Here is a 17,080-nt window from a genome sequence, read left to right on the forward strand (position 1 = left end):
CAATTAACCACCAGAAAGCTGGAAGTGGTGCTGTGGCTCAAGTGGTAGAGTCCTAGCCTTGAGCTGAAGAGCTCAGGGACAGTGCCCAGGCCAAGAGTTCAAGCCTCATGACCAACAAGAACAACAACAACAAAAGATAAGTATGATTGATAAATTCATAGTCAATCTGACTAAAACGAGAAGGGAAAAGACCTAAATTAGTAAAATTAGAGATGAAAATAGGAATATCACAACAAATATCAATGAAAACCGGATATCATGAGAGATTATTATGAAAACATATATTCAAATAGACTAGAAAATATATAAATAAGTGATACCTTTCTTTTTTAAAATTTTATTTTATTGCGAAGATGCTGTACAGAGGGGTTACAGTTACATGAGTAATGAGTACATATCTTGTGGAGCACTGCTACATCCTCCTTTGTTTTTCTCCTATCCATTCCTTTTCATACCTCCCTCACTCCTCCCCCCTCCCTGAAGTTGTAAAGTTCATTTCCAACATAGTGTCTTGTGAGTCTCTTTGTTGCAATGGGTCATCCTGTGTCCTTGTTTCAGCATTTTGTTATTCTCTTTCCCCTCCCCAAATTGGATAAGTGTATATACAAGATGCAAGGTATCAAAATCAAATACAGTGACAACAGGGATATACCATAGGGGGAAGAACATACAAAAGAAACCAAAAAAATCACACAGTGCATTAAAGGCAACAACAACAAAGAAAAACTTCTTGTGTCCATATCTTGGGGCTCATTTCACTTAGCAAATGATACCTTTCTTGATGTATATAATGTGTAATGTTGATTTATAATTATTTTATTCATTTGCCTTTTAAATTCCATAGTAAATAAAAAGTAGAGTAATAAACCAAGATTGTAATATTAATGGCTTTTATATTGTTCAGATATTGCAAAGATCTTTTAGCTTCAGATATAAAGCTTTGAGTTTCAGATATAAAGCTTTGAGTTTCAGATATAAAGCTTTGAGCTTTGAGATATAAAGCCTTTCATTTCAGTCATTTACCACTTTGGTGAGGGGTGTAGGGGACATATAGTTGTAATTTGCTGTACTGTATTTTTCTTTTTATATTCTTTAAAATATTTTTGTCATCTTTAAGTATTTTTAGGGAGATACCACTCAACAAAGCAGTTTATGAATACAATTTATCTTGATCAATATCATCCTTTCAACATCCACCCATCCCTCCTAAGCCACCTCTCTTTTTTATGTTAAATATGGCATGTTGTAAGTTTCTCCCCAGCTTCTATGTAGCTTTTTCTGGATATAGAATTATCAGTTCATAGGCTTCCCTTCTTTCAGAATTTAAAATATGCTATCCTCCTGTCTCCTGGCTTCTTCAGTTTCTAATGAGAAATCTGTTAATAATTCCATGAGGAGTTTCTTCTCCCTTGCTGATGTCGAAATTCTTCATCTTTTTTTTTTTAGTGAGCCTTACATTCATTTTACTTTTAGTAATTATTTTTTCTATCTTATACATGATTGGACACATATTTGCCTTAAAATTACAACTGAAGAAACACTGGTTTATTTTTCTAACCAAAGTTACAAGCTGTGAATCTTAAGGCCTCAACAAATGTTACACTTTACTATTTCACTGAACAATGACCTATTTTGATTATTCTCAGGGAACAGTGATTTTTGTTTCTCCAGTGGTTTCCATTTGCCAAGTAGCCAGGATAGATGGTTTAACAGGGTGCCTTAACTGCTTTCAGAGGATTCTGTGAGATTAATCCCCATTTCCAGTGCAATGAGTAACAAGCGACCTATCATGGCTGGCCAACGAGTCCTGCTTTTGCTACTAGGGTTTCATTCTGCTGAATATGATATTACTGAAACCTCATGCATATCCTTTGGGTCATTTAAAAATATTTCTGTAGGCAATGTTTTCAATAGATGAACTTGTCAGGCTTTGCTTCTCTTGTGAAGTCTTTACCATAGTCTCAAAAGAAGGTTTCTGCAAGTTTATTTTAGGTTCCCAGGCATTCTTCAAACTGTTTTGTCTGATCAGATCAGATTCTGGTATTTGTGCAACCATATTCTTTTTCTGATTCATGAGTTTCCTTTCTGTTTTGGAAATGAAGTTGTCCAGCCTTTGCTTGAATGTATCTAGTCAGGTATGTTTTCTTACTTAATCATAGACTATCAGTGGCTGGTACATCGTTAGGGTGTTGCAAAGCCTGTCCAGTACAGGGGCTGACAGCAGGTGCAGCTATGGTGGGGCCATTTGTTTGCCTTTCTGATCCTTAGATGGCCTATTATATTATTAAATCAGAATCTGTTTTCCCAGACAACCGCAGGTTTGTAGTCTCTTATAGATTTATTTTTTTGTAGTATTGGGGTTTGAACTCAGGACCCCATGCTTGCTTGGCTTGCTTGCTTGGCTAGTGCTCTACCTCTTAAGACATGCCTCCATCCAACCTTAGAGATTTATGAGTGGTACCTGCCAGTTTTCCCATGTGTATCCTGACTAATGTGAGACTAAAATGATCAAGTCTTTCCTGTAGTTATTCCCTACAAGGTTAGAACAGATTTACACAATAATTTGCAAATAAGGTCTGCTTTTCTCATTCTAGTCGAAGAGGAAAAACTAGAAACTGGGTTACTGTTTCTCAAGATTAATACTGTTGACACTCCTTGGGAAGGGGAGAACTGGGTAAGGGTGAGTAAAAATACCACAATGCTTGACTTATGTTTCAAGATTATTTCTCTCTTTTTGCTTAATTTCTTAATTGTTAAAGTTTACTTTAGATTGTTTTATACAGATTCTACAAAATTGGTTCAAGAAGCTTCTGGCAGTTTATTTTATTTTATTTTAAAGATGCTGTACACAAGGGTTATAGTTGCATGAGTAAGGCAATGAGTACATTACTTGTTGACCATTGTTACCCCTTCCCCTGTTGTTGTCCACTATCCCTACCCTCCTCCCCTCCCACTCTCTTCCCTACCTTTCTTCCATCTCTGCTCCCCACCCCCGCCACAAGTTGCAAAGATGGTTTCCAATATACTGTCTTATGGGTATCCTTGTTAAAATGTGTCATCCTATGTCCTTGTTTCAGTGATTTGCTATTCTCCTTCCCCTCTCCAGATTAGACAAATGTATATACGAGATGCAGGGTACTAAAATCAACAGGGGATACACCATAGGGGGAGGAACATACAAAGGAAACAAAAAATCACATAGTACATTTAAAACAGTAATAAAAAAGACAGGCCTCTTGTGTCCATATCTTGGGGTCCATTTCATGTAGCATCATCATATGTGGACATATATCCATAGCTTTAGAGGTTTTCAGCTCATCTAATAAGATTATCGTGTATGTATACTAATTATTGCAAATAAGGGAAACCATGGGACCTAAATTTATTTGGGACTGGCTTCCTTCATTTAATATGATGTTTTCCAAGTCTTTCCATTTCCTATCAAATGAGGCGATGTCTTCTTTCTGATGGTAGCATAGAATTCCATTGTATATATAAACCACATTTTCTTGATCCATTCATCTACTGAGGGACATCTGGGTTGGTCCATTTCTTAGCTATGGTGAATAATGCTGTGATAAATATAGTTGGCTGGTAGCTTTAGTATGGCCTTATTTGTTATCATTTTGGGTAAATGTTCTGGCAGTTTTTTTGATGTTCCTATCAGTAAACAAGAGCTTAGACCATTCCATTACAATGTGGTCACTCTCTCTCTTCCAGTGTGTGTGTGTGTGTGTGTGTGTGTGTGTGTGTGTGTGTGTGTGTGTGTGTAGGAGGTGTTTATGTGAAGAGAGGTGGAGGAAAAGAATAGTGTCACAATTTCCTTTGAAGGTTCATGATTTGCATGTAAGACTCTCAAGAGACACCAGAAAGGACACTAACTTGTAAGAGATTTTGTGCTTGGGGATCTTCTAAATTGTCTTTATTTCTAAGCTTCATTATGGTATAGTGTTTTAGATATGTCAAATCAGTGCCTGGTACCAGGTGGATTACAATTTTCCTGGGAATTAATGTGGTATGTGTCAAGATAAATGAGTCAGACATAGACCATATTTGTTTCTTACACTACATTTGGCTAACTAGTGTAGTTCCACATTTTTCCTTCAATGTTGAAAGATTGCTTTCAGAACAAGACTTATAAGACAGAACCTTTAAGTCTATACATGGGATGATGCCTAGATCAAAATGCTAATCTGTTCCAGGCCATGGCAGCCATGTGATGCCTGTATTCCTCAGAACACAAAGACAAATAATTTATTCACCTGGCAAGAGCATGAGTGTAGACTCACAAGACCACAGAAATAGAAGCAGAGGGACACCACTGAGAGTGTGTGTGGGGGTATAAATTACATGCAATCATAATCATTCTCTTTCACTCTCACTCCCTCTCCTTCTCTCTCCCCCTCTTCATTTCCCTCTGCCTCTCCCTATGACTTTCTTCTCCCTCTCTCTCTTTCTTTATATTAAAACTACCTGATCTTCAACAGTTTTCGTCCATTTTATTTATATTAGTTAAAATAAGAAACTTATTCTCAAAACTCCTAACTATGGAAACATTTTCTTTAATGAAAAACTACTAACACTAGCATACGTTTTTGCCAGTCCTGGGGCTTGAACTCAGGGCTTTGGCATTGTCCCTGGGCTTCTTTTGCTCAAGGCTAATACTCTACCACTTGAGCCCCAGTACCACTTCTGGCTTTTTCTGTTTATGTGGTATTGAGGACTTGAACCCAGGGCTTCATGTATGCTAGGCAAGCACTCTACCACTAAGCTACTTTCCCAGCTGTTATTTTAATTTTTGAGTCTAGATTCTACAAATGAGAGCAACCTCATTTTCCATCTGTTTTCTTTATGTAAACTTTAAATAATATAGATATTTTGTCCTATCATAAAAGAATGTTTATGTACATTTTCATTTAGGCAGTCAATGTGTGAATAAGCATGTTTTAGAAATTATAGTGTAGGAAAATATTTTTATTATATACTACATAGGCATGTAATTTCATTTATGAAAATATTGATTGCATATGGGGTCACATTGTTGAGATTAACAATGTTTGATATGTAATCTCTCGTAAATCCAAGTTAATGTAATAAGCTAGCTTTTGTGTGATTGAAAAAAGATCTTTGAGCTACTCAAGAGGCTAAGATCTGAGAATTGCTGTTCGAAGCCAACCAAGACAGAAAAGTTTTTTTTTCTTATTACTACATATTAGTTAGACAATATAAAGACTTTTATGACCCCTCTATATGTACAAATATATTTTATTATATTCACTCCTCTTATTACTTTCTTTTAAAAAATTATTTATTTTTATTGTAAAGGTGATGTACAGAGGGGTTTCAATTACATAAATCAGATAAAGAGTACATATCTTTTTGAACAATGTCACCCCCTCTCTTGCTCTCTCCCAGTTATTCCCTCTTGTCCCCACCCACAAGCTGTAGAGTTCACTTTCAATATAGTGTCTAGTGAGTACCGCTGCTGCATTTGTTCACCCTTTGTCCCACCATTTGTGTGTCCCTCCTTACCCTTCCAAAGACAGATAAATAATAAGACAAAAGGAAAAGCAAACAAAAACAGCAACAAAGGAAAAAAACCTGTTATTTTCCATTTCCTGGAGTTCATTTCCATAAATACTATTTTATATAATGAGGTGCACATAGCTAGTGCACCTTTGTGATTCCTCTCCTAAGAATATTATCCTTTGGTCTCTCTCTCTGTGAATATCATCCTTTGGTCTCTCCCTTGTGTAATTTTATCATGTGCCAGTGTATTTTTTTCTTTTACAATCCAATGTGTTTCCTTGGCAATTTATAGGCACATTCTCCAATTAACCACCAAAAAGCTGGAAGTGGAGCTGTGGCTCAAGTGCTAGAATGCTAGCCTTGAGTGAAAAAGGTTCAGAGACAGGGCCAATGTCCTGAATTCAAATGCTAGTACTGGCACCAAAAGATAGGAGATCTTTGATCCATTTTGAATGGATTTTTATACAAGGTAAGAAGTGCAGGTCTAGATGTAGCAGCATTAATCTCTTATTGATGACAGAGACTTTATGGCTAACCACCAACACGTGGATTTCACAGGGACATTAAGACCATGGCACTGTGTAACATGGTTTGATTTTTAAGTATGAATGAGACTGCATATGTGACACATGCAAATCCATTCTACTTAGTAATATCCAAGTACACTTCTATAAACCTAGTTATAAAGTACAGAACACCAAATATGTGCATACTTTGTTAGAAATTGAGTATTTATGTCTCCTCTCAATAAATTTATATGTTGAAGCCCAAACTCACAGTATAGCTGTAATCAGGAGATGGGGCCTCTACTGTAGAGTTACATTTTAAATTTTTTGACCCTCCAAAATTCACATTGAAACTTAATATTCAATGCTATTGTGCCTTTAGAAAGGTGATTAGGCCATGAGGGCTCCTTCCTTAATGGATTGATACCCTTAGGAAAAGACTTGAGGGTGTGTATTGAACCCTTCCATCCCTTTTGTCCTATGAGAACACAATATTTGTCTTCTTCAGAGGATACAGCAATACAACACCATTTTGGAAGTTGATAGCAGCTTTTATTAGACACCATATCACCTTGATATTGAAACTCTAGAACTGTGAGGATAAATTTATATTGTGTATTTATTACCCGAATACTGGTATTCTATTATAGCTACACAAATGTACTAGACAGGACTGTGTGGGGGAAGTGGGGGCTGTTGTAACAAATACCTGAAAATGTGAAATCTTTAAAACTGGGTAATGGATACAAGTTGGAAGAGTTTGGAGGAAAAGGCTAGAAAAAAATCTGTAAATAGGCTGTAAAGGGCAATTATGGTGAGTGTGAGAGGCAGGGAAGAGCTGTAGACAGAGCCTCAGCCTTCTTATGGATTATTTAATGATGGATGATGAGAATGTTGGTAGAAATATAGGCAGCAAATGTTGGTAAAAGTATGGAGGGCTGGGAAGGTGGCTCAGTGGTTGAGCGCTTGCCTTGCATGCCTGAGGCCCTGGGTTCGATTCCTCAGCACCACATAAGCAAAAAGAAAAAAAAGCCAGAAGTGGCGCTGTGGCTCAAGTGGGAGAGTGCTAGCCTTGAGCTGAAGAGTTGAGGGACAGTGCCCAGGACCAGAGTTTAGGCCCCACAACTGGACCCCCCCCAAAAAAAATGTATGGAAAGCAAAGGCCATTCTCATGAGGTCTTATATGATAATATAATTGGAAACTAGAGGAACAACCATCCTTTCAATAAAATGGCAATGAACTTGGCTGATTTCTGCCTGTGTTCTTGTGCTTTATAGAAGGCATGGCTTAAGAATGATGAATGAGGAAGAAAAACCGAAATGCTTATCATAAAATATGAGATAAGAAAATGACTTAAAATGGAATTTATAATCAAGAGGGATGTAGAATGTAAAGATCTGAAAAACTCTAAACCTGGTCATATAATGAATTTTAAAAAACAACTTTCTTTAGGAGAGAAAAACTAAAACCAAGAGTATAGCCAAAAACCATTTGATATGAATATTACTATAGATAGCAGAAAGCCAGATGATTATCAAATCAAGACAATGCAAAGACAAGTTCAAGGGCATTTTTGAGGTATTTGAGGCAATGGCATCACAAACCCTTAGTGCCACGGCCCTGGTGCAATGGAGTTTGAATAGATAAGCCCAGAGTATCAGTGAACCTTAGATTTCAGTGACTCTGGCTTTATTATTCTCTGCTCCCTGCATTCTAGTGCAGTTCCACTTAGATGTCACAACTGTAGCTCAGGAGAGTCCAGGAGACTCTAGCCACCACCCTTGAGGGCACAAGACATACAGCATCTATGTGGTGCTAATTTTGCAGCTATGTAAAGTGTGTGAGCTATGGTGGTACAATTATCTCCATTTAGACTTCAAAGGATTCTCAGAGAACTTCAGAGTCTCAATGTCAGCCTAGAAGAGGCAAAGGAACCAAACTAACCCTTGAGGACTGTGGACTGCATTCAGCAAATCTATAGGGAAAATGTTCGCTAGAGCTGCGAGGAACAATGCTTAGGCTGCCCTAGCATGTCTGGTATAGTCTTGAAAAGGAATAGTCTTGAGAAGATTATTCTCAAACCTTAAGATTTAATGCTGTCTGCCCAACGTTGTTCTTGTTTTTTGTTGTTCTTTGTTTGTTGTTATTGGTCATGGGGCTTGAACTCAGAGTCTGGGAGTTGCTGCTGAACTTTTTTACTCAAGCCTAGCATCCTACCACCTTGAACCACAACACCACTTCCAGTTTTCTGGTAACTTTCCTGACCTGGCTGGCTTAGAACCACGATCCTCAGAGCTCAGCCTCCTGAGCAGTTAGGATTACAGGCATGAGCCACTGGTGCCTGGCTTGTCTGCTGTACTTTTTTACTTATATGGGATAAGATACTACTTTCCCCTTTGTAATGGAGATGCCTATGCTGTACCTCCCTCATTACATTTTGGAAGCACATAACTGATCTGAAGAATAAGTTTCTTTAAATTCAGAAATTCTCTTCGGCTTTGCAGCTGAGAGAAGAAATCAGCCTCAAGATAAATCATGCATATAATATGTAGATGGGACTTTAAACTTGGATTTTAAAGTTGGTACTAGAATGAGTACCATTAAAACTGGCTATTGAGATGAAAGTAGTGTATTTTGTGTGACAGAATGATGTACACATCATGAGGGAAGGAGCCAAGGGTGGAATGCTAGAGTTTGAATATGACCCCTTTCAAAATCTCAATGTTGCTAACTAAGGTGATAGTATTAAGAGTGGGGCTCGCCCTCATGAATGAGATAAGGGCCATATGAAACCAATGTCACATGTGTTTTGTCTCTTGCCTTTCATACTTCTGCCATGTGAGGACATAATATTCCTCCCTTCACAATAAAAACAAATATATTCCTCCCCTCCAAATTAGGCAGCTCATACCAGACAACCTGTTGGACTCTTGATACTATGTTTTCCAGCTTCCAGAACTATAGTAAGTTTCTGATTTATGTATATATATATATATATATATATATATATATATATATATATATATATAGTTTCTGTTTTTTATAAATTATTCAGTCTGTGGTGTTTTTGTTATAGTGGCCACAATGGACTAAGAACTATTGCCTCCTCTTCAGTTTTTTTTTAAAAAAGATTCAGAAAGGTTATCACTAATTTTCAAATGATGGGCAAAATTTACTTATGAATTCATCTGGTCCTGTAAGGTATTTTTTTTTGTTGAGGTTTTGATTCCTGAGTCAGTCTATTATTGCTTTGTATTTTCTGTTTATCCACTCTTTCTAGATTGCTCTGTGTGTGTGTGTGTGTGTGTGTGTGTGTGTGTGTGTTTGTGTGTGTGTGTGTGTGTGTGTGTGTTGGCACTGGGACTATAACTCAGGGCCTGGACTCTGTCCTTGAGCTTTTTTGCTCTACCTTCTAAGCTAGAGCACCATTTCCTTTTATGATGGTTAATTGGAGATAAGAATCCCATGAGCTTTCCTGCCCAGGCTGGCTTCAAACTGCAGTCCTCAGATCTCAGCTTTCCAAGTAGCTAGAATTACAGGCATGAGTCATTGGCATTGAGCTACGTTGTCCATTTCTTGACATATACTTGTTTATGTTAGTATCATTGTCCTTTGTATTTCTTTGATTTTCAGTTGTAATGTTTCTTCTTTCACTTGTAATTTTATTTCTTTGAGTACTCTTGCTTGGTTAGTCTAGTTAATTTCTTTATCCTTTCAAAAAACAACATTCTTCACAAAAGAAAATATTAAAACCCTTCCTAGAAAAATACATAATCATATACATATGTATATACATACAATGGAATATATCTCTTTAATATGTGAGTGACAGTATCTAACCAGAAAAATGCTTACTGGCTAGAAGTAGGATTTTTGAATAAGGAAATTTCCAGTCATTTGTGACCCATACCTGTAATTCTAGCTACTCAAGAGGCTAAACTTGGAGTACCGAAGTTTGAGGATGTAGAACTATGGCTTGAGTGGCTAGAGCATTATTCTTGAGCAAAAACGCTCAGTGACAGTGCCCAGGCTCTGCATCCCAGTCCCAGAACTGGTACAGGAAAAAAAAAACCAACAACCCTGAAGTATGTTTTTTGTTAGGCACCGTCCTTGAGCTTCTTTTGCATTACCATTTGAGCCACAGCTCCAATTCTGGCTCTTTTGATAGTTTAATGGACATAAGAATCTCAGATTTTCCTACCCAGGCTGGCTTTGAACTGTGATCTTTGGTTTTCAGCCTCCTAAATAGTTAAGATTACAGGTATGAGCCATTATTGCCCAGCATAAAAGAATAGAATATCTTCTTATATGAGAAATATCTTTAAATACCGACCCCGCCTTAATTGTTTTGCTTGCAGATTCACAGTAGTTCTCTCTAGAAATTCATTGTAGATAGCTGTTTATCTTGGCACAAGATAAACATAATGTTGCTCACTTTGTACTTGTGAGACCATGAAGATGCCAGTGGCCAGCTATGCTTCCTCTCCATATTTACTTCTAAGGACAAGTTAGTTTTATTTGGATTTGGACCTTGGATTTAAAAGATCATATTGTATTTACTCTTTTGAATCTAGGTTTTTTTTTAGTACAACATTAGGATTATGAAATTCTTCTGAGTTGCAGTAGCTCCTTTCATTCTCATTACTATGTTTGTTTGATTGTGTAAATGTACATTTTATTTATCTATTTCATTGTTTATAGAATAGGGGTAGTTTTTATTTATGGGCTTTGAATTGTGTGATTTGAATTTTCATGGGCACGTCTTTTGATACATACATTCTTGTTGGGTATATACCAGAGAAGTGAATTGCTAGTTGTACATGACACGTATGTCCTCAATTTTAGTAGGTACTATCAGTGTTTCATTTATACTCTCATCACTACTTTTAAATTAAATTTCTCACCGGGCACTGGTGTCTTATGCCTGTAATCCTAGCTACTCTGATGATTGAGCTTCAAAGCCAGCCAAGGCAGGAAAATTTGTGAGACTCCAATTAAATACATTAAAGCTAGAAGTGAAGGTGTGGCTACAGGGGTACAGCACTAGCCTTAAGTGAAAAAGCTAAGGGATAGTGCTTAGGCTCTGAGTTCAAGTCTCAGTATCACCACAAAAAACTCAGTTGATCAATAATTTACATTATGGTTTGTTTCCTTTTTAATGCAGTCAGATGTACATTCTATATTCTTTCAAATAGTAAAATTTTTTTTCTATTTACTAAGCCAAAGATTACTGATATTTCCTGTTCAGTTTTTTGTTTTCTTGAACTTGCTTTTGGTACCATTTTAAAAATTCAATCTATTTACTTTTGATTTTCTTATTTGATTTACATTTGAAGATGTATATTAACCTGAGTAAATGTAAACTTGGGTGCTTCCTTTAATTCTGCTGAAGGCTGGTTTAAATTAATAATAATTATTTTCAATTTTTTTTAACATTTTCTTCAGGATAATTTAGACAAAGTGGGTTACCCTTCCTTCCTTCCTTTCTTCCTTCTTTTCTTTTCTTTCTTCTGCTCCTGGGGCATGAACTCTGGGCTTGGGTGCTATCCCTGAGCCTCTTTGTACTCAAGGCTAGCGCTCTGCCGCTTGAGCCACAGCGCCACCTCCAGCTTTTTCTGAGTAGTTTATTGGCAGTAAGAGTCTCACAGACTTTCTGGCCTGTGCTAGGGTTGAACTGAAATCCTCAGAGCTCAGCCTCCTGAGTAGTTAGGATTACAGGTGTGAGCCACTGGTGCCTGGAGGATTGTTGTTTCAAACTACTTTGGAACTGAGGAGTTGTATACCACAGCATGTCAGCACTTGCATAGGAATAGGACAGCTGGGCCTCTGAAAGAGAGATATGGAAGCCTTTGCCTGAGTACAGAGGTCTGGATCATTTGAAAGTAGGGAAGTTCCAGAATCTTCCCTCAAAATTTACCTTCTGGCTTAGTTAAATGTCTCTTCGTTAAAGTAATTAACCTTTTTCTTAGTTTATTTTGCATAGAGGTATTGGCCCTGTATATTTTCCCTTTAAAAGGGTACTCAAATTACTTTTTTTCTTTTGATATGGCTATTATTATTATTTTAAATTTTTGTTGCTTTTTTACTATGGCTACCAGAAATATTAAATTTTTACATCTGGCTTCCATTATGTTTCTCTACCGTCCCGAAGACAGATTAATGAATAAATAAGAGATAATGAGGGATGCGGTAACAATGATTAAAAACAAATGTACTCATTGCCTTACATATGTAACTGTAAACCCCCATCACTTTTTCAATAAAAATAATAAAAATAAAATAAAATAGAACAAAATAAAAATTAAAGAAAACAACAACAAAACAAAGAAAAATCTTCATTTCCATTTGCAGGAGCTTATTTCAATAAATATTACTTTATTTGAGCAGAGGCACGTAGGCATTGTGCCTTTGTGTTCCTCCCCTAAGAATCTCCTCCTTTGGTCCCACTGTGTTTGAAACCTCCTGTCAGAGTGCTCTGGGGATGCAGCAGTAATGTAGAGTAAACTACATTTTTGCAGAAAAACACTGACTATGGTAAAGCTCATGAATTAACTAGAAGTAGGATAAAGGCTAGGTATCCTATCTTCTTTTGATTTGTATCTTTCCTCTTTTCCCTGAACCTTTTCTTTCCTGCAGAATACCCTACCACCTGGCAGACTCTTATTGCATCAAGACTCTACCTGACCACTTCTGAGACAATAGATGGTAAAACCACCTGTGATGCTGCCCCTGCCCACATCTGAACTAGACCTATAAGTGAGACTGTTTTAACTATGCACAACTTCTCATGCTCTGCCCCCACTTTTCCCTAATTAACTTGAGGCACTCTGAAGGTTTCCCTGAGACCTTGTTGTGGCTGAGGCTGGGAGTAAAGTGGGGGAGGTAGCAAAGTTTTGGAAAGAGATAGGATAAAATGTGGAAGCTGTGGAAATCCAGATCCCTCTAAAGGAGGAAGCAAGCAAGAAAAAAAAATGATGGAACCTTTTTACCTCTCTAGTAGTTGTTTTTAGTAGTTACCAATAAAGACAGTGCCTGGGTGTTACATTGAATCCTAGGGCAACTTAAAGACTCCAGAAATAGAGAGTCTTGAGAGGCCAGGACTGTATAACCAGTATACAAACAATATGTTTGCTCTCAGTAAATGCTCTGCTAGCATTGAGGCTTATCCCAGAAAGTATGACATGTACATGGAAGCCCCTTCAGAATGTGATAAGCCACACAGACTGGTCAGTTGTAAGGAGGCATGTTGGAGGTTGGGGATTGGAGTGTTGGTAAGGGGGAGTGACTTAGTATGAGAACAGGTTGGAATGGAGACTATGGGGTGGGGCTCTAGCAAGAAACCTCCTGTCAGAGTGCTCTGGGGATGCAGCAGTGATAGATTATAGAATAGCTGCCACCTAGCAATTTCGCAAGCAGTGCCAGCCAGCCTCTGTCCCTTCCATGGTCAACTGTCTTTTTTGTGCTAGTACTGTGACTTGAACTTGGCACCTGGATGCTGTTCCTTGCTTTTTCCCTCAAGGCTGGCACTTTGCCACTTCAGCAGTAGCTCTACTTCCAGCTTTTTTTTTTGTTGGTTTATTAGTGATGAGAGTCTCATGGACTTTTCTGCCCAGGCAGAAAACTGCAGTCATTAGATCTCATCCACCTGAGTAGCTAGTAGCTGAGTAGTCACCAGCACCCAGCTCAACTCTCTTTTTTCCTCCTCACTTCAGATGACAAAATGGGGGAGGCAAGACAAGAAAAAAAGATAGAGTCTTTACATATGCTTAATGATAAGAATATTGTATTCCAAAAGCACTAAGAACAGGAAAGACTGCAAAGAAAGCTATCTGTTCTGCTGAAGATTTGAGTCTCAGAAACAAATTGATGCAGAGAGGAAAGCAAAGTGTTTGAGGTATATACAGGTGTGATTAATCACACTAAACCCCACCATCAGACTTTGTTCATTTTGGGTGGGGAATGAAACACTGTGGTAGGAAAGGGAGGGTGGGGGGGATAAGGGATAATATTTTCTAGCCTACTCTCTCCATTTCTGTATTTTTCCTTTTCTCTCTTCTCATGACCGAAGTCTAGACAGGAAGCAGAGGTTGGTTGCCAAGGAAACTGAAGCTAAGTATGCTTGATTGGTGAGCTCATGAGATAAAGGCAAAATTACTATTCAAAATGTAGAAGATGGGTAAAAACCCAACAAGACCTTCATTTTTCCTTTTTATTATATACACATATAAAAGCACCAAGATTAAACACAGAGATTTTCTTACAGTTTATTCCACTATTCCATGGAATGTCCCTGAATTCTAAACCTGATGCCTTCCATTCTCTCTTCTGGCCCCGTCCAAGACAACTGGTAGTATCTGACTCTGATGGAGTCCTAATAAGATATCATCTGTTCACAGCTCTGCCAGCTAGAGAGAAAGGAAATGAAAAAGGAATAATTTCATCCAGCTTTAAAACCAGCAAAGATATCTCCATCACTAAAGTTTTTTTTTTTTCAGAAATCCTTTCAAGATCCAGGCAATCAGCCAGGACAGGAAAGTCTGTGAGACTCTTATCTCCAATTAACTACCAAAAAGCCAAATGTGGAACTGTGGCTAAAGTAGTAGAGCACCATCCTGGAGTGGAAAAGGTAAGTGAGACCACAAGGGCCTGAGTTTAAACTTCATTACTGGCAATAATAAAAATTTTTAAAAAGAGCTGATGGGTATGTTGGTGTGTTCGTGCACGCACACTCGTGTGCATGCACGCACACACACACACACACACACACACGTACTTGTGGGAGGGGAATGTCTGTTCTCCTCCATCTAGGCTGTCTCTACACTCCATTCTACTCAAGCCCACAGCAGTGATGTTTAAATTTCAAAAGATAAAGATGTATATTTGGAGTTGAAAACTGTAAATTGAAAGCAGTGTCTTGAATATATTTTCCCTATGACAGACAAGATGAAAGTACCTTCTATCAAATCCTTTGTATTTCAGGTTTTGCAAAATAAAATATCAATTAAAAAAAAAGAAAAAAAAGATCCAGGCAATCTAACCAAAATATTGGTCTTTCAATGTCTCATTCATCTGTATTTGTTTTTAAATTAAGTATCCGAGTTCTGTGCAAATGTTATCAGAATATATCACCATTCCTTATACATTGCTGCCCCTAGTGTAACAAATGTAGACTGCACTCTGTTGATAGCTATGTGTTAGACATGTTTCTGAATTCTCTCTTCCTTTCTCTCTCCCACCCTCCCTCTCTCTTTTCCTCTTTATCTATGTCTCACTCCCCCCTCCCTCCCCTTCTCTCTCCTCTGTGTGTGTGTGAGTGTGTGTGTGTGTGTATCATCCTGGGGTGTGAACTCAGTCAGGGCCTGGGAATTGTCTCTGAGCTTTTGTGCTCAGAGACAATTGTTAATTGTGCTAGCATTTTACCACTACAGCCACGGCTCCACTTCTAGCTTTTTGGTGTTTAATTGGAGATCAGTCTCATGGAACTTCCTGCTGGGACTGCCTTTGAACTGAAATCCTTGGATCTCAGCCTCTTGAGTAGCTAAGATAACAGGTGTGAGCCACCAGTGTGTTTCTGTATTTTCTTTTTATTACATAACATTGAGACAGGTAGTGTTCCAGGGGCCATATAATTCTTCTAATGGGAAAGTACTCTTGTGGTAACTGCTTTCTGATATTGTTTCTATTGTTAAATTGAACAAAACCGTATTCTGCGTATGCACTCTGAAATGAATTCAAGAAGTTCATATGCCTGTCAACTGTATTCTAGTAGTATGATGCCCATAATTGAATTTAGAAATGAAAATGAAGCCGAGCACCCACGGCTCATACCTGTAATCGTAGCTACTCAGGAGACTGAGATCTTTCCTTCCCAGCCCGGGAAGGAAAGCCTGTGAGACTTGTATCTCCAATTAACCAACAGAAAACCAGAAGTGGATGAAGAGCTCAGGGACAGTGCCCAGGCCCAGACTTCAATCCCCATGACCAAAAAACAAAAATGAAAATTAACCTACTTTTAGAGTTTTAAATTTTATTTTTATTTTTGTACTGATATTGGGGCTTGAATTCAGGGCCTCATGTTCTTGCTTGGCTTATTTTGCTCAAGGTTGGCAGTCTACACCTTGAACCATCATTCAGCTTTCAGTGTTTTAGTCATTAATTGGAGATAAAAGACATTAAATTTTCTCCTCAAGCTGGTTTCAAACTGCAGTCCTCAAATTTCAGCCTTCTAAATAGATAGGATTACAAGACTGAGCAACCAGCACCTTGCTGGCTTTACAGTTTTAAGGAGAGAATAAACAGGAGGTGTTTATATCTGTCGTACTGTATTCTAAGATTAGAAGACTTTATTATATGAAAGGCTTAGGTTTGAGTAGGATGTTGTGCAGATTTATATGTGTATTCCTATGTAGAAATAATAAATATAGAGTGATAAGAATTGGCAAGACATAGTGAGACCAAAGGAAGATACTCTTAGGGGGGAAATACAAAGGCACAATGCCTCTGTGCTGATCATATGAAATAATATTTATCAAGATGAAAAAAAAAGAATCAGGAAGAACTTGTGCCCTACCAGGTGTGCTATACATTGCATGGTTTCATCTGAATATTACAAACATATAGGAAGTTGACTATCTTACCCAAGTTGAGCCTTTCAAAGGGCATTCTTTTATTCTCCAAGGCTAATTACTGTGCATAAAAATGTTATTCTGAGACTTTTAGTTATTCTGGCTCTTTGTAAGTTGGAGAAAATTCTGATAGGGAAATGAATTCTCATGGGTCAGATCCACTTTCCATGTGATAACCCTGTGACAAATCCTATGACAGAGACACTATGACCTTCCTCAATTTACAAATGAGGTACCTGGAAATGAGAATGACCTAAGCCTTCCCATTTCTGAAGTTTGTGTCCTACATCAACACCCTACCATGTTGTTCAGTCAGGTTTTCTTCCCTTTTGTAAGAAGAGTTTAGAATTTTAATATCTGTTTATTTGAAACATCAGGGAGGTCCTCCTACATCTCAACCTTTTATCATATAAGATCAT

At 37.8% G+C, this 17,080-nt stretch overlaps 1 pseudogene; it reads right to left on the reverse strand.

Moving 5' to 3' along the window:
• Window positions 1-1,787: 1,787 nt before the first annotated feature.
• On the reverse strand, window positions 1,788-2,056 carry LOC106000526 (annotated as a pseudogene).
• Between the last annotated feature and the right edge of the window lie 15,024 nt (window positions 2,057-17,080).

The sequence above is a fragment of the Dipodomys ordii genome, unplaced genomic scaffold (genome assembly GCF_000151885.1).
Source record: "Dipodomys ordii isolate 6190 unplaced genomic scaffold, Dord_2.0 Scaffold221, whole genome shotgun sequence".
Taxonomy (NCBI): Eukaryota; Metazoa; Chordata; class Mammalia; order Rodentia; family Heteromyidae; genus Dipodomys; species Dipodomys ordii.